We start from the raw sequence: 17,957 nt of genomic DNA, 5'->3' as shown, positions 1-17,957 counted from the left end.
CACCTCTCTCAATTAAAGGCAACAGTTTCTCATCGGGAATAAAGACAGACTTTAATTACATCATTCGCTTTGCATACTGGGTCACCCATACAATAGCTAGGCTATTGCCTGGACCAGTATAGCAGGTCTCTCGTCTCCAGAATAGCCTTGGGAGCTTTTTACTAGTTTTCAATATTAACAGTGTTTTTTTATTGTTTTTTTACAGTTGTTTTGTATTATGCACTTTGAATCCCGGCCATGTCTTTCCATTATATTATATGCTATTTGTAATGGCTTTTAGTAGCTAAACAATAAAGAATTTACAGCTATCTGGGGTGACCTCACCCATCTGGCAGGAGCGGTCAGATGAGATAAATATAAGGGCTGGAGACCACATAGGGTCTTCCGCCCATTACGTACCAATAGTCCCCGTGTGCATGTATCATTATTGGCCAGCTTGAACCGGGCCCTGTCACCTATGTGACTTTACCGGGAGCGCGGTACAGAAGGGACTACGTTAGCAAAGTCAGCCTTGAGTCCAAAAACATATCTCACCTTAAGCTAATGTTTTCGATTCTTTATACTGTTGAATGCGCAGCAGCTTCCCCAACCATAAACTTCTACAAAACGTTACAAAAACCACGTCGAGCACTGATTAAACAAAAAGTAATTACCAGATCTAGTGGGTTTACCATGCTTGAGGAAGGAGGCGTCCGTCCATACGCATATTATCAATAATCGAAGCGTTTTGAACATCCCTTCCTATACATTCTAATTTACTTTTCACGAAAATTCGAGTTTTTTTCTGTCTTTATGTACCTTCACCCGAGCATTAACGAATGCTTTTATACTGTTCACTCGATTCTTGTTTCTGCTCCGTTTTCGCCTCACCTTGGGTTATCAAAAGTTGACATATAAACACTGGGTTGAATATCCAAACATGACTCTTTTTTTCTACTGCACAGACCCGAGCTGAAACCAAGGGGGCGCGCTTAGTATTCCTATCTCTATGGCGGAAATTTGGCGACGCTCTATCGGTATAGCCTATCCTTTAGACTTCCGGTTTGAGTTGACGCGCAGCGGCGCTCCTTCTGCCTCGGCCTCTATGATCCTTCTACTGACGAAGAGGGCAGCATACAGGTACGCACGGTGCGGAGTAATGGGTTGCTAGGAATGAAAAGGCGAGGGTTAATGGAAGGTGCTTATTAGCGTACGGGTGAGGACGAATTGTAGTGCAAAGGTTCGCCCATATAAGTACCAAATGACCTAATACTGTGTATAACTGCCGGTGATAGGTTTTTTGCATCCAGCGACTGCATTCTGGGAGTTGTAGTTCTACGGTCATTAATCTCGTTAGGGAGTGATACTTCGCAGCTTGCAGTAGTTGATAATGTACTCATGGAGTTACTACACTTCTGTGGGCTTATGGGAACCAACTTATTTTTCAGTGGTATGGGGAACGCCTGGTTTATGGGGATTTGGGAGAGGGGTTGTTAATAGTCGGCGTGTTCTAAAGTGGTGGTGACTGTAGGTCGCTTTTGTGATTGAGACTCTGGTGGTGTTTGAGGAGGACGCGCCCTTCATTTAGAGTTATTGCAGTTAAACAGCTCTTCATACCCCCTAATGCGCATTTTCGGGTTAGCAGCACGGTTCATAGTTGGCACAGTTTAATTTTTTTGTGCTCCTGTACAGTAAGTACTTTGGTGTTGTGAAAGAAGTGCTTTTATCTTCGGGCGCAGCGCCTAGGGTTCTCCAGATGTAACAACAAAGATGTGAATAGTTTATACAGTACTGTTTTTTTCTTTGCATAGTAAGCAATTTATAAGGCAAAAATGCAGTACCAGTGGCAGAATGCAAGGATAAAAACCTGGAATGAGTGAGCTTTTCACGCGAGGCTTGGAAAAACCTTAGAGATCTGTTTACTCTATTCCTTGTACACTTTACTTTTGGGCTTATATCCTTGCTGTCAGAACCTGTTTCAGAGGGACACGGGGCAAGCAGGAGCTACTGGCCCCTTGGGGGTTGAGGTCTTTTACTTCCAATAGCCTCATGGCCTGACCTCCTGTGGGTCCCGGGCAAATGGGCAAAATACCCCTTGAGCTTTTGTCTGTGGCCCGCAGGCAAGGGCTTCTTGGCGGGGGCTCACAACTCAAACTACAATCAAAAGCAATACATGATTGTCCAGTTAGATACTTTCTTTTATTAAAGAATTAGTATTTATATATGAACTCAAAGTGAAATACAGCATGCACAACCTATACACACAGCTCCCTAAGGTCAGGGCCCTGGTGTTCAATAGGCAGGTCCCTGAATACCACTTCTCTCTTACTAGTGGTCATGGTTATTCCCCATTCACCACAGGTGACATTCAGGTTAGGCCCCACTGGCAGTCCCAGTCTCAGGAGTCCCACTCTGATAAAAGTCAAAAGTGTACTGGCACACTAGGTGGCAGAAGAAGTTCCCGTGGGGCCTTCTTGCTCTGCGATTAGTGTTACCAGCTCCTGCGAGGATGGTGTGACCAGAGTTTCCGCGGGGAGCAGCAGAAGCTGCTGTTGGTGAGTAGCATCTAAAGCCCGGCTGGGACAGCCACTGGGCGTCCACGAGGTTTCCTCTGGTGGGATGGTAAGCTTCTCTTATCCTTCCCACAGGGGTTGGTTGCTCCGGTCCCGATCCTCGGTTGGGGTGCAGGCCCACATGGGTCACCACAGCTGCCTCGCCTCATGATGAGGACTTCCACTCAGTTGTCCTTGTCCTTTCTGGTTTCTTCACCTGGCATACATGGTTACCAACCTTACTCTGCATACGGGCTACAGCCCTATCTGCACAGCTGTAATCTTCATAGTGGCTCAACTTGGCATTCAGGGTTGCTGACTTCCCACATGGACTGCAGCCTGTTCGGCACAACTGTGATGCTGACCATTGCGCCTCTGAACCTGCACATGATCGGAGACCCCATTGGTGCAGCAGACGTCTCCTCACACCTTGCTACAGGGATCAATTTGCCAGGCTCCCCCACTGGGGTTCGCTCCCTTCAGTGCTCTCCTCTTCCTTACAGGAGAGCACATTGGTCTTGGCAAGCAGGCAGGCACTGGTGCTCCAGGGGCCGGTGGTCTTGGATGTCCCTGGGTGATATTCCCTCACCCAGCTGAGACTGGCAGGCCTTAACCTCCAGCCCTGTTCACAGACAGAAATCTTGCCGAGCTTCTCTTCCTCGCACAGCCCAATTGACTGCTTGACAGTTAACAAATTCGCACCCCTTATAGTCCATCTCCGGACGGTTTGTTTTGGGGCCTGCTCTTCTGCCGTGCCCTTGTTCCAGAAAGTAGTCTGTCACAGTAGGAGAAACTTCAAATCTAATAGCCCCACAGTACAGGCTTTGAGGCGAACAAGTGGATGTCCAGCAACAGTGATATTTTCATAAAAAGGTTACTCCAGGGCCCCAATCCCTACTCAATACAATTATCTTATCAACCCCATCTCCTTGCTGAGATGTGCCCTGGCCCCTTAACAATAACCGCTCTCTGAATTAAAGAGAACCCTTTGAAGTGTACTAAAGATCATGGTCGTTGTTCGCCAAGTGTGTGTCTCACTCAGCTCACAGGAATGCAGCAATCCACATATATCTCGGGAATGGGGTGGGGGGAATTCCTCTGCTTCCTTATGCTCCTCCAGTCTGCCCTGGGACTCCAAAATGAACCCAGAATCTTCCATGAATTGTATCATTCAGAGGTGCACATACAAACAGCACATGCGCTAAATACTAACTTGGTGTAGGCCAACGGTGAGTTAAGCACACAGCAGCAGAACGTTACATTAGTGAGCCAGTAGGCCTCACTCCAGTAACAGATATAAAAAGGCCTGTTCACCTCTACTGATCACTACATGGTATGCTGCCACCATGGCATTTGTGCCACTTAACTCCTGGCAAAAGCAGTATCCTTTCACCACTATGAGGGTAGCTCTTTGGGCACCCCTCCTAGTCCAACATAACCGCAATCCATGAGACAGTCCTGTGTCCGTGCGCACATGCATGATCTATGTTCTCCTCAGACAACAAAAATCCACACTAAGGATTCAGCGATAGCTGCTGTTGGGGCACTCATGGCAGGGGTACCTGTATGTCAGCAAGTGAAGGACTTTACCATCTCAACCCTTACCTTCTGCCCTTTACTCTTGAAGCCTTAGCTATTTCTGTTCACTTTAAGATTTGGAGTTCAGTTCAATTGTTGGAGACAATGAAACTAGCAAGAGTTTAAATAAGTATAAGAAACTGTAGCTGTCTAAAGTTACCAGATAACTGTGTCACCAGTTTTGCAATGCTCCAGTCCCTGACTTTTTTACATGTAGTTCATTTCATGTGTTTAACTTAAACTGGGCCAGATGAATTGACACAGAACTACAGCACTCAAAATGCATTCGGTTGTTTAAGGCATATCAGGACAGTGGCATTGTGTTCTTAGTGACAAGCAGTCACCTCTTACATTTCTTTCTAGCACGCTGTTTCTCCTCATGGTATCCCATATGTCTCCCAGAGCCCCCTTTCAGAACCTTCATCTACGAGGCTATCTATCCTCTTCTTAAAGTCTGCTCCGCTTCCCATAGTTGTCTTTTTAGGTCTTGGCTACAGGCCACTTTTAGCTGTCTGTATTCCAAAGACCTCTTGTGAACCTTTCTAAAAAATTGCAGTGGGCTTCACACCAGTCCACTGCTTAGCATGGGTTAGCTTTCTTGTCACCCTCGTTTACTTGCTCTTCGGTCAGTTTTTTCTTTGTCTTGTTTGTCCTTCCCATGGACCATAGCTTCCATACCATCCTTTTGATTGGGTGACTTGTATCTTTCCAATGCTCGTATTCAGGAACCTGCAAAAAACAAGACTGCATTCGTTTTCTTGCTTTTTTCCACGTGCTGCTTCCACTCTCAAATACCACCCCCTGCGCTCACCATGGTGTTCCCCCACCCAGCTCATCCATTACTTTGCCCAACCTGTCTTTTCTTTGTTTTTAATATATATCTTTTTCCTTTTTTTAATTTTTATATTGCTTCCCTCATTGTCACTTCTCCCAAACCTGCTTCCCCCATTGCTCCCTACCTCTCAGATCTTGGTCCTTTAAAAAAAAACAATTTACAACTTTATTGGAGGGCCCAACAGCTGGCATTTGTGGCTTGGTTGCTCTGTTTTTGCAATGTTTAAATTCAGAAGTTTATTTTTAAATGTACCACTGCCTGTGGTGTCTGCCATCTTGGAACGCTAAATAAAAAAAAATAAAGTGGGTGGCATTTCATGCCATATGCAAACACAAGTCTCGTGATGTATGCGTGCATGTGCATACAGCATCAGTCTAAGCTGCAGTGACATGTGCAGGAACGCATGCATGGCATTGCTCTGCACAGCAAAGTATCAGCAAAAAACTATTGGAGAATCCAAAAGGCTGTAAAGACGATCCCTATTGGGTTTGTCAGTGCTTATTTTTTTGTGTGTACAGATTTGCTATATCTGTTTCAGGTTTTTCTCTTTCTCTGCCGGGCACTGCTATTCCCATTAGAATGTTTTTCAGTGTGTAACCCTCGATACTATATCTACCCTCCTCACGAAGGATGGCAAAAAGTTGTTTTTGTCAAGGTCTGGCACTGGGTAAATGTTTTTAATTTGTCCTAGATCTTCAACAAGGTTTTTGAAGTTCCCAGGCAACGTGCAGCAGATCGAAGGTTCAGCAAAGTTCAAAACTTGCAGGACCAAAAATAAAAATAGCTAATTAGGTATTTTCTGTTCTTTTCATGAAAAACAACTGTTAGACCTGTCAGCCCTTTGGGTGGTCCCTCCTCATCATTATTTAATTTGTCCCACTTTTGCCTCAAACCCTGTTTGAATTTTTCCTTTGTGGGAACCACCAGACTTTTTCGTGTTGCTGCAGATTCAGGGAGCCATTTTATCTACCCCTGAAACTTCTGTCTGAGGGCCTGGAGCACAAAATGGTGGCCACCTGTGACATCACCAGCATCCACTGGAACCTACCAGCACCTTCCAGAAGATTCCAGAACCCTGTGACCGTTGGAGGCGGTTTAGAATGTTGGGAAGCTAAGACAGAGAGTTGGCAGTTGGAGCTGGCAGTTGGCACCTGACTGGTGAAGAGTGAGCAGCAGAAACCTGAAGGAGGAAGGAGTGAGGCAGCAGGGGTGGAAACTTGTGCCTGGAGTGGGGTCCATAAACCCACCCTTGATACTAGTCCCTACTGACTGAGCCCAGCCTGGAGCCCTGTGTGGGAAGAAGCAAGAAAAACCATCTTAAGGACCTGGACAGCAGGAACAGGCCTTAGAAGTCAAGAAAGCAAGTACCTGACCTGGATACTGGTTTCCCTGGAGCCGGACGTCGAGTAGCCTGGAGACCTGGAGCCTGAGGTGGAGAAGCGGCGCTGACTGGAAAAGCAGACGTCGTGCCCAGAGCCGCCAGAGATCGTGAGAGGGCGCCGACGGAGGACGTGAGGTGTACCAGAGGTCGAGGAGGAAGTTAACCAAGGTCGAGTGAGCGGTGTCAACGGGGGAGTGAAGTCCGCCCTCCGGAGTCGCCGGAGACCGAGGTGAAGTGTACCGGAGGTCGGGAGTGGAGATCGCACTCCGGAGTCGCCGGAACCTGAGAGAATCGTGCCGGAGGTCGGGAGTGGAGGTCGCACTCCGGAGTCGCCGGAAACCTGAGGAGAGGAGCACCGGAGGTCGGGAGTGAGGATCGCACTCCGGAGTCGCCGGAAGACGACATCGAGCCAAGGCCGGCCGACGTCATCGAAGCTGAGGTCGCCATCGGACCGGAGCCGCCCGAAGTCGACATCGAGTCAAGACTGCCCGACGCCATCGAATTGGAGATCGAGATCGAGCCGGGGCCGCCGACATCGAACCGGAGCCGCCTACCGGCGTCGTCAGGAACTGACATTGTGCCGAGGCCGCCGACATCGAACCGGATCCGCCTCACGGCGTCGACACGACTCCAGCGGCGTCGGAACTTCAGAAAAAGGGCAGTAAGTGGAATAGAGGGCGCCAAAGGCCCTGTGGAATCCTAAGAGACTACTCTAGGGGTTAGAGAGGTGCTGGAACCAGCTGGACTGTGCCAGGGGAGAGCTGAGACTAATTTAGAGGGGTTGTGTAGAGTGAGAGAGCCAGGTCTCTGGTATTTCCCCCTTGATCTACCTCAGTTTAGGCCTCAGCCTTGTCCAAGCTAGGGAGTAGACACCCTCAAGCCTTCCACATCCCCACAAGCTGTGCCTGGGCCAAATTAGCCCATAGTAATCTCAAATGTGATCTGATTCTATGAGTGTCACTGTCAGCTTTTAATTATTTATTGGAGGCACTGTATTTATTGTATGTAACCTATTTATTGCTTCACTGTATTTATTGGTCCACAGTATTTATTGATGCACAATATTTATTGGTTTACAGTATTTATTGCCTCAGAATATTTAATTGCCTGTATGAATTGCACTTATATTTATGCATTTAATATCTATGATCACCCCTATTTATTGAATCATTAAGCCAGTATTTATGTGACCTGCACTATTTAAAAAGTTTGTATATTGTGATTGTGTTATTATTTATCTAATCAGCAACTAAGAGAAAAAGAAGATAAAGAAAGATATTTTCATAATTTTTACGGTGTAGAGTCGTTTTTGGAACGGATGCACGCATGGTTATTGTATGGGTATGTCGTATGCTTAGCACGGTGCCTGTTTCCTGACCACTCGAGCCAAGCTACCACTGTGTGTTCCCGGAATATACTCCGTTACCACCAACCCTTACCGGTGTGGGAGCGGAGTAAATTTCCAACATTGATTGGTGTTCAGTGGTGGGATAGAGCTGTGCCTACGTATACTCAACAATAACTGTGGGTAGTCCATAGGCCTACACCGGGAGTTTTCTCAAAGCGGCCTTCCTAATTGTGGGTTTTTGTTTTTTCCAAATTTACTCTGGTGGTGGGAGGAGGTATTATTAAAGGTACCCCCCTGCATTGTTACTGCAAATAACTGTCCTCTGACCTGAGTGGGCAAGATGGAGTTTGTACTGGAGAATTTAGAAACGTACACTGTGGCCCAACTCAGGGAGTTTTGCCAGCGGGAGGGGGTGTATTGTCCCCCAGGAGCAAAGAAGGGTGCACTCCAAACCAGCTTAAGGGCTTGGGGGGAGGCACGCAGAGAAAGCAAGGCTGAGGAGGAGGACAGGGATAGAGAGCCCGACAGTGAGGGAGCTGGTTTGTACCAACCGGAGGTGGGGAACCTGTCAGCGGGGCCCAGGACACTTTCCAGGAAGGGCAGCAGTGCCTCTAGCGGTGGCTTGTCTGAAGTGGAGTTAACAGACCGGAGGGAGAAAAGACAGCTCACATGGGACTTAGCAAGGCTGGAGAAGGAGAAAGAGGAACAGAGGATGGCTTATGAGATAAGGCTGAAAGAGATAGATCTTCAGATCCTGAGAATCGGGGCACACCCTGTACCTAACGGTGGCAGCGAAGAACGAGAGTACACCAGGGAACCCAAACCCTACCTGCCAAAGGACATAGTAGCTAGCTATGGGGTGGGTGACGATATCGCCAAGTGGCTAGCGGCCTATGAGGTCTCGTTAAGGGCCCATGGGGTTCCAGAGAAGTACTGGGGAGGGGGATTGTACAAGTACATGCCTCCAGCTGGTAGGGATGCTTTATTGGCCCTCGAAGAGGATGAGCAGACCCACTACCCCACCATGAAACTGGCGCTCATAAGGAAGTTTGGACTAACACCCGAAAAGTACAGACAGAAGTTCAGGGGTAGTCACAAACTGGGCACACAGAATTGGGTGGACTTCCTGGACTATGCAAAGAAGGCACTAGAGGGTTGGATTCAGGGCAGTGAAGTGAGGAACTACGAGGGGTTGTTTGACCTAGTACTGAAGGAACACCTGCTTGAGAAATGTTTCCCTGAACTGCGTCAACACCTGGTGGATAGCAAGCTGACCAGTCCCCGGAAGCTTGCTGAGGAGGCGGACATTTGGGCTAGTACCCGGGTGTCCACAAGGGGGACTGGAGGGGATACTCAAAAGGCCGGACAGGGCGCCCCCCAGAAGAAAGAGGGAGGGGAAAAGAAAAAGGAGTTCTCCAAAGGCCCCCAAAATAACTTCCAAGGGAAGGGAACAGGATTCACCCCTAGGGCTAACCAACCCAGAAACCCTAATCCTGGCCAGAGTCAGCAGCCAAGGGTTGTCCATTGCTACGAGTGCGGTGGCGTTGGACACTATAAAGGAGATCCAAAGTGCCTGAAACGACCACCCCCTCCCATTGGAGGAAAGACCCCCGGAGTAGCTAGTGTAGTGCTCGGGGAGGAGATGCCCTTAACTAAGGGAAGGGAGTGGGCGGGTGTCACTTTAGTGTCCCTGGGAGAACGGGAGATGGTTCCTAAGATCCAGGTGCCCGCAAATACCGCAAAGTATGGGCAGTGGGTCACCATCAACGGCCAAAGAGGGGAGGCTCTGAGAGACACAGGAGCCAGTATGACTATGGTGCGTAGCCAACTGGTGTCTCCAGAGCAGGTAATTCCCGATGTACTCCACCCAGCCGCGATGGCTGACGGCAGAACAGGCCACTATCCCGTGGCCGAGGTTCCCTTTGAATGGGGGGGGGGTTGCAGGTTCACTTCGAGTTGCCGTAAGCCCTGCCGTGCCAGTCGATTGTCTGCTGGGGAATGACATGGAGCACAACGCTTGGAAGGAGGTGGAATACCGGACTCACACTGAGATGCTGGGTACACCTGATTGGGCCTGTGTTAGCACAAGGTCCGCGACTACCCGAAGAGGGAGTTCGTTTCGGCTGGAGCCTGGAACAAAGGCCCAGCCGGCTGCCAGTCAAGGGAAGAACCGAGGACAGGAGGAGCCTGCCTCGGCGTCCACACCCCGTAGGACGGATAGGCCACCGGAGGTGGTGGACCAGGAGTCTGCGGTGGGGGACGTTACCAACCTGGAGGACCTACCCATCCCGGCCGAGTGGCACGTGGAGGGAGGCCCGTCCAGGGAGGAGTTCTGCCAGGGCCAGAGGGAGTGCCCTACCCTTGAGGGGCTGAGGCGACAGGCCGAAGCCCAGGCAGCAGGGAACGTTGAAGGGAACTACAGTGTTTACTGGGAGGATGGCCTCCTCTACAGTGAACCCAAGGCACCCCTACACGGATCGTCACGAGCCTTGGTAGTCCCTCAACGTTATCGAGCCTACCTTCTGGAGTTGGCTCACGAGATACCATTGGCAGGACACCTGGGGCAAGACAAGACCTTCGCCCGTCTTGTCCCACACTTTTATTGGCCTCAGATGAAAGTGTCGTCCGATACCTACTGCCGGACATGTGTGTCTTGCCAAGCCAGTGGGAAAACAGGGGTGAAGCTGAAAGCTCCCCTGGAACCACTTCCTGTCGTTAGCACCCCCTTTGAAAGGGTGGGCATCGACATTGTGGGTCCATTAGATCCGCCGACTACAGCTGGTCACAGGTTTATCCTGGTTCTGGTGGATCATGCCACACGGTACCCAGAGGCAATACCTCTGAGGACCATAACAGCACCTGTTGTGGCTAGGGCCCTGATGGGAATCTTTACCCGAGTGGGTTTTCCCAAGGAAGTTGTGTCCGACAGGGGGACCAACTTCATGTCAGCGTACATGCGGGCCATGTGGAAGGAGTGTGGAGTGACATACCGGTTCACCACTCCTTACCACCCCCAGACAAATGGTCTGGTGGAGAGGTTTAACAAAACCTTGAAGGGCATGATCAGAAGTCTGCCTGAAAGCCTGCGGAGGAAATGGGACGTCCTCCTACCCTGTTTACTTTTTTCCTACAGGGAAGTGCCACAGAAGGGAGTGGGCTTCAGCCCCTTCGAGCTTCTGTATGGGCACCCTGTACGTGGACCTCTCAACCTGGTGAGAGACGGATGGGAAAGAACTCCCAGAAAGCTTCCCCAGGATGTGGTGAGCTACATGCTGGCCTTCCGGAGCCAAATGGCTAAGTTGTGGAAGCAAGCTTCTGACAACTTGGAAGCCAGCCAAGCAGTGATGAAGGCGTGGTATGACCACAACGCTCACCCGGTGGAGTTGGAGCCTGGCCAGAAGGTGTGGGTGATCGAACCAGGAGAGCTTAGTGCCCTCCAGGATCGCTGGTCAGGACCCTTTGAGGTGTTGGAGAAGAAGGGTAAGGCTACCTACTTGGTGGACCTGAAGACCCCTCGTCAGCCCCTGCGGGTGCTGCATGCCAACCGCCTCAAACCCCACCACGAGAGGCCCGAAGTCATCTTGATGATGGTGACTGACGGAGGAGAGGACGTGGAAAGCGAGCCTCTCCCCGATTTGTTTGCGTCTCAAGAAAAGGATGGGTCGGTGGAGGGAGTGATTCTCTCCCCATCTCTAACTCCTGAACAGCAGGAGGACTGTCGCCAGGTCCTGGGGCAGTACTCTTCGTTGTTCTCCCTTGTCCCGGGTAGGACTCACCTGTGCGTCCATGACGTGGACACAGGAGACAGCCCACCTGTAAAGTCCAAGATCTACCGGATGTCAGACAAGGTGAAGGCCAGCATTAACAGTGAAGTCACTAAGATGCTGGAGCTAGGAGTGATCGAACCTTCTAGCAGCCCCTGGTCCAGTCCGGTGGCGTTAGTACCAAAAGCCGCACCACCGGGTGGCCAACCGGAACTGAGGTTCTGTGTGGACTACCGGAGACTGAATTCAGTAACCAAAACTGATGCTCATCCGATCCCTAGGGCGGATGAATTGATTGACCGGCTGGGAGCTGCCCAATATCTAAGTACCTTTGACCTTAGTTCTGGGTACTGGCAGATCTCTTTGACTGATGGAGCAAGGGAAAGGTCAGCCTTCTCCACGCCCAATGGCCACTACCAGTTCTGTGTGATGCCGTTTGGGCTCAAGAACGCACCTGCCACGTTTCAGCGCCTGGTAAACCAGATCCTCACCGGAATGGAGAGTTTCTCTGCTGCTTATCTGGATGACATAGCCGTCTTCAGTAACAGCTGGGAGGATCACTTGCGTCACCTGCAAGCTGTTCTCCAGGCCCTGAGACAAGCTGGATTGACGATCAAGGCCAGCAAGTGCCAGATCGGGCAGGGGTCGGTAGTGTACCTTGGACACTTGGTGGGTAGGGGAGCGGTGCAACCCCTCCAGGCGAAGATCGAGGCCATCATGGCCTGGGAACCCCCCAAGACTCAGACTGAGGTCCGAGCTTTTCTGGGCCTCACGGGATACTACCGCCGCTTCGTGAAGGGGTACGGTACCATCGTAGCCCCCCTCACGGAGCTCACGTCCAAGAAACAACCTCGACGGGTAGTCTGGACGGAGGCTTGTCAGCAGGCCTTTGTGAGATTGAAGAAAGCCATGTGCGAGGCCCCGGTCTTAAGGGCCCCAGACTTTTCCAAGGAGTTCATTGTCCAGACAGATGCATCAGAACATGGCATTGGGGCAGTGTTATCGCAACTCAACGAAGAGGGACTGGATCAACCCGTGGTCTTCCTATCCCGGAGACTACTTCCCAGGGAACAGAAGTGGAGTGCAATAGAGCGTGAAGCCTTTGCAGTGGTATGGGCTCTGAAGAAGTTGCGGCCATACCTGTTTGGCTCGCACTTCCTAGTTCAGACCGACCACAGACCCCTTCGTTGGCTGATGCAGATGAAGGGGGAGAATCCCAAGTTGTTGAGGTGGTCTATTTCCCTACAGGGAATGGACTTTCAGGTGGAACACCGGCCTGGAGTGGACCACGCCAATGCAGACGGTCTCTCAAGGTATTTCCGCCTTAGTGATGAGAACTCCCAAGGGGTTGGGTAGCTCTCCCCACTTTCAGCTGGGGGGGACGCGTGTTAGACCTGTCAGCCCTGTGGGTGGTCCCTCCTCATCATTATTTATTTTGTCCCACTTTTGCCTCAAACCCTGTTTGAATTTTTCCTTTGTGGGAACCACCAGACTTTTTCGTGTTGCTGCAGATTCAGGGAGCCATTTTATCTACCCCTGAAACTTCTGTCTGAGGGCCTGGAGCACAAAATGGTGGCCACCTGTGACATCACCAGCATCCACTGGAACCTACCAGCACCTTCCAGAAGATTCCAGAACCCTGTGACCGTTGGAGGCGGTTTAGAATGTTGGGAAGCTAAGACAGAGAGTTGGCAGTTGGAGCTGGCAGTTGGCACCTGACTGGTGAAGAGTGAGCAGCAGAAACCTGAAGGAGGAAGGAGTGAGGCAGCAGGGGTGGAAACTTGTGCCTGGAGTGGGGTCCATAAACCCACCCTTGATACTAGTCCCTACTGACTGAGCCCAGCCTGGAGCCCTGTGTGGGAAGAAGCAAGAAAAACCATCTTAAGGACCTGGACAGCAGGAACAGGCCTTAGAAGTCAAGAAAGCAAGTACCTGACCTGGATACTGGTTTCCCTGGAGCCGGACGTCGAGTAGCCTGGAGACCTGGAGCCTGAGGTGGAGAAGCGGCGCTGACTGGAAAAGCAGACGTCGTGCCCAGAGCCGCCAGAGATCGTGAGAGGGCGCCGACGGAGGACGTGAGGTGTACCAGAGGTCGAGGAGGAAGTTAACCAAGGTCGAGTGAGCGGTGTCAACGGGGGAGTGAAGTCCGCCCTCCGGAGTCGCCGGAGACCGAGGTGAAGTGTACCGGAGGTCGGGAGTGGAGATCGCACTCCGGAGTCGCCGGAACCTGAGAGAATCGTGCCGGAGGTCGGGAGTGGAGGTCGCACTCCGGAGTCGCCGGAAACCTGAGGAGAGGAGCACCGGAGGTCGGGAGTGAGGATCGCACTCCGGAGTCGCCGGAAGTCGACATCGAGCCAAGGCCGGCCGACGTCATCGAAGCTGAGGTCGCCATCGGACCGGAGCCGCCCGAAGTCGACATCGAGTCAAGACTGCCCGACGCCATCGAATTGGAGATCGAGATCGAGCCGGGGCCGCCGACATCGAACCGGAGCCGCCTACCGGCGTCGTCCGGAACTGACATTGTGCCGAGGCCGCCGACATCGAACCGGATCCGCCTCACGGCGTCGACACGACTCCAGCGGCGTCGGAACTTCAGAAAAAGGGCAGTAAGTGGAATAGAGGGCGCCAAAGGCCCTGTGGAATCCTAAGAGACTACTCTAGGGGTTAGAGAGGTGCTGGAACCAGCTGGACTGTGCCAGGGGAGAGCTGAGACTAATTTAGAGGGGTTGTGTAGAGTGAGAGAGCCAGGTCTCTGGTATTTCCGCCTTGATCTACCTCCGTTTAGGCCTCCGCCTTGTCCAAGCTAGGGAGTAGACACCCTCAAGCCTTCCACATCCCCACAAGCTGTGCCTGGGCCAAATTAGCCCATAGTAATCTCAAATGTGATCTGATTCTATGAGTGTCACTGTCAGCTTTTAATTATTTATTGGAGGCACTGTATTTATTGTATGTAACCTATTTATTGCTTCACTGTATTTATTGGTCCACAGTATTTATTAATGCACAATATTTATTGCTTTACAGTATTTATTGCCTCAGAATATTTAATTGCCTGTATGAATTGCACTTATATTTATGCCTTTAATATCTATGATCACCCCTATTTATTGAATCATTAAGCCAGTATTTATGTGACCTGCACTATTTAAAAAGTTTGTATATTGTGATTGTGTTATTATTTATCTAATCAGCAACTAAGAGAAAAAGAAGATAAAGAAAGATATTTTCATAATTTTTACGGTGTAGTCGTTTTTGGAACGGATGCACGCATGGTTATTGTATGGGTATGTCGTATGCTTAGCACGGTGCCTGTTTCCTGACCACTCGAGCCAAGCTACCACTGTGTGTTCCCGGAATATACTCCGTTACCACCAACCCTTACCGGTGTGGGAGCGGAGTAAATTTCCAACAACAACCAAATGCTGTAGTCAAGTATTTCACCTACTATTTTACATATAATTTCAGTGGCTGAAAAAATACATTTTCCCACTTAATGCCCCAAAATAAATGTTATACTAAAACACATTGTGGGTAAAATCTGTCAGAGGCCCTCTAATGTAGTCTCTGGGTTCTGGAGACATTTTGAAAGCACTCTGCTTTTCACCTCATACCTTATGATGTCATCAGAACCTCTGAATGGCAATGTGTGGCTATATTGCACTGTGACCCATTATGTATCTGTATATATATTCTGCCTAGAGTGAAATATGCTGTTTATTACTATTTTTGAATATGAGGTGTGGCCATAGCTTGAGAGAAACGATGATTTAGGTGGGTCATGATGGCTGCAAAACCTAACTCTGGAAACGGATTTTAGTACCAAAAGGCCTCCTAGCAAGCATTCTCAGGAGTGGTTCCTGTATTGTGTCCATAAGAATATAAAAACACATTTATTTAGACCAGGGGTCTTCAAACTGTGGGGCTTCAAATGATCGGGGGGGGGGGGCAGAGGGGAGGAGGACGGGTGCAGCGCCAGACTCTGGCCAAAAGGAGCATTACACTGATTACAGTGCTTTATTTTAAGTGGAAAAAATTGGTGACAGTAAGTTGCTCTTTTATGGGCCATCACTACCCCTGCCCCCCTCTCTCCCTCCCACGCGGGGGTGGGGGGAGGTAGGCGGGGCACAGCTTTAAAAGGTTTGAAGACCACTAGTTTAGACTTTTTTGTGAGTAATCAAATGATTGACTTCCATCTAGTATTAGATGTGGCAGACCTGATTTCTTGTGTATATATATTGCTTACTTGACTTTTATGTTTTTTTTTTGCCAAAGCCGAATAAAGTTGATATTGTTCACTAGCCCTCCCACTGAATGCTGTCTCTTGGCCTTATCCTTTTGTGTCCCTACAGTCCCATCTTTTCAGGCCCTACTTTGATGTAGCTTCATCTCTTGCCTGCCTTCTTATTGACCAAGAAGTTGGATGCACCTATTTTGTACAAATTATGTCTCTATTGCTTCTTTACCCTTTTACGTTCTCTTCACTCCCACTTTTCACACTCACTTTTACGTTGGCTATATGTCATGCACACTGCTCCTGATTCTGAAGTTGGGTGCGCCTGGTTTAGACATAGTTGTTTACTTTACTCCTTCTTGTTAAAATTCTTCGCATAATATGTGTTTAATTTTACAGCTTGCCTTTGCCACCTATTTTAGTTTACTATATATAAATGCTAAAATAATATAAATAAAATGGTAATAAATAGCATATTACACTTGGTGGATCTGCATGTGTCGTTTATGCCAGACTGAGTTTATTATGTGTAGTAGGTATAAAGAAAGATGTACCTATAATAAAGGGGTTAAATATGTGTAGGGTGATAAAACCACAGTGACTGGGTAAAGTGTTGGTAAAGTGATTGTGGTATAGAATCTGTGATTCACAGGGGTGGGGGAATCCTATCGCCCGACGCCCGAACCATGTTGTTTTTATTGAGGGGCAAGAAGATTTAATGTCTATTTTGTCCGACGGACAAGTAGACATTAAATCACGTAAATAAAATAGGCTGTGAGCACTCTAGGGCTCACAGCCAATCATAAAAGCTTGCCGAGCGCCTTTGGAGCCTTTGGAGCCCTCTGATTGGCTAGCAGCCCATGACTTCACTGGGCTCTAGCCAGTGATTGGCTGGGGAGTGAAACGTCACCCAGTCTCAGCAAGCAGTTGAACTTCGGGACAGCCGCGAGCAAGGCAATTACATTAGAGGTAAAATTAAAGCACTGCTAGAGTGTTATTTTTCCCTGCTTGCATACAGATTGCACTGAGATATTGGAATAGAACTTTAATGTCTGCCTGCTGAGGACCGTCGCTAATGCAGCGTCATTGTGGCTGCAGAAAGCAGGGGCTCTCATCGCTGCTCTTGCCGACTGCGCACGTTTCTATTGGTATGCACAGTGGATTAAAACTCCCTTTCATACCAGACGTCTGACACTGATTGGGCAATTTCTCTCACAAATGAGCGATATCTTTCCCATTAGTGTGAGAAAATGCTCAATTGGCCAGTGCCTATTTTTCTGGATTAATTTAGGCCGTTGTGCGTATTTGTTTTAAACTGCAGCGGCGCCTCAGTGTCGTCGCTGCAGTTTATCTCTCATAATTGTAAAAGGACGCTTAACTGTTCCCTTGAAAGTTAATTGCCGGTAGCATGAGCACTGCACATATAAAGTTGCACCACATCGGTGCCAGGACTTCGAACTCATCTGAAAGCGGGGGTTAAAAATACATTTCATTTTGGAAAGCGAAAGTAGCCGCCTCACTGTTCTGATGCTGAAGGTGTAAAGCTCTTTGTGACCGGGATTATGAGTCACATTAGAAGTCAGTATTTCTGCTGAAGAACGCTCCCGCCATCACAAAAGGTCACGAAAGGCTCTCGAATTACACCACGAAGGAGGCATCTAGGGTGCTTGTGTTTTGGCTGGGCAATTAATCAGCTTAATGTTCTGGCGTGATAAAGTGAGGCAGCGCTGCACTGGGGAGAAGGAAGAGGCACACATACAGTAGTAGATTAAAAACTTCAGAAGGAGAAAGTGAAGGTGGAGGCGCGAGGAAAGGAAAGCGCATGCAGTGAGATTGAGCATGATCTACATTGGCATAAAGTGAACTGCAGGCGTGTGCTTATGTGGTACGGAAGGGCACTGCCTAACTGTGTGTATAAGGGGAGCAACTGTCACAGTGAGCCACACATCAGCCGCGCCGTGCTCCAAGTGTAGCAGAGAATGCCTAAGGCGAGTCACAGGGAGGCACCTGATGTACCTCTAGCAGCAACTTTGTTTTTCTCTCTGAAGACTACAATGATCGCCTCAATATTTTATTGGCGTCTGCCAGAATAATGTCCCCTCTGCAGGCTCTGCATAAGTTCACATATCATTTGATATTTCTCGTGCAGCTGCCAATAGTGCTACACTTTAGAAATAAATGAACGTGTCCTTGTAGTAATGTAACTGGCGCTCATCTGAAGCGCTCGCGCTATTAAACTGCAAAAAAAGTCATTATTTTATTAGAAATGCACTCTCAGTGAGTCTCAAG

The 17,957-nt window shown here is 49.3% G+C and overlaps 1 protein-coding gene across 2 annotated transcripts in view; it reads left to right on the top strand.

The window, feature by feature from the left end:
- The first annotated feature begins 979 nt into the window (after positions 1-979).
- Positions 980-17,957, top strand: part of ZNF593 (zinc finger protein 593) — a 54,208-nt gene continuing 37,230 nt past the window's right edge. The window contains exon 1 of one of the 2 annotated variants that reach the window (XM_085647779.1): positions 980-1,119. The gene's annotated coding sequence lies outside the window, so the exon portion shown is untranslated. The other variant, XM_085647780.1, reaches the window with a different exon arrangement.

This window comes from Triturus cristatus, chromosome 3_2 (assembly GCF_964204655.1).
Source record: "Triturus cristatus chromosome 3_2, aTriCri1.1, whole genome shotgun sequence".
In the NCBI taxonomy this organism is placed as follows: Eukaryota; Metazoa; Chordata; class Amphibia; order Caudata; family Salamandridae; genus Triturus; species Triturus cristatus.
Note: the sequence above shows the minus strand (reverse complement) of the source record. Positions and strands in the feature narration are given on the sequence as shown.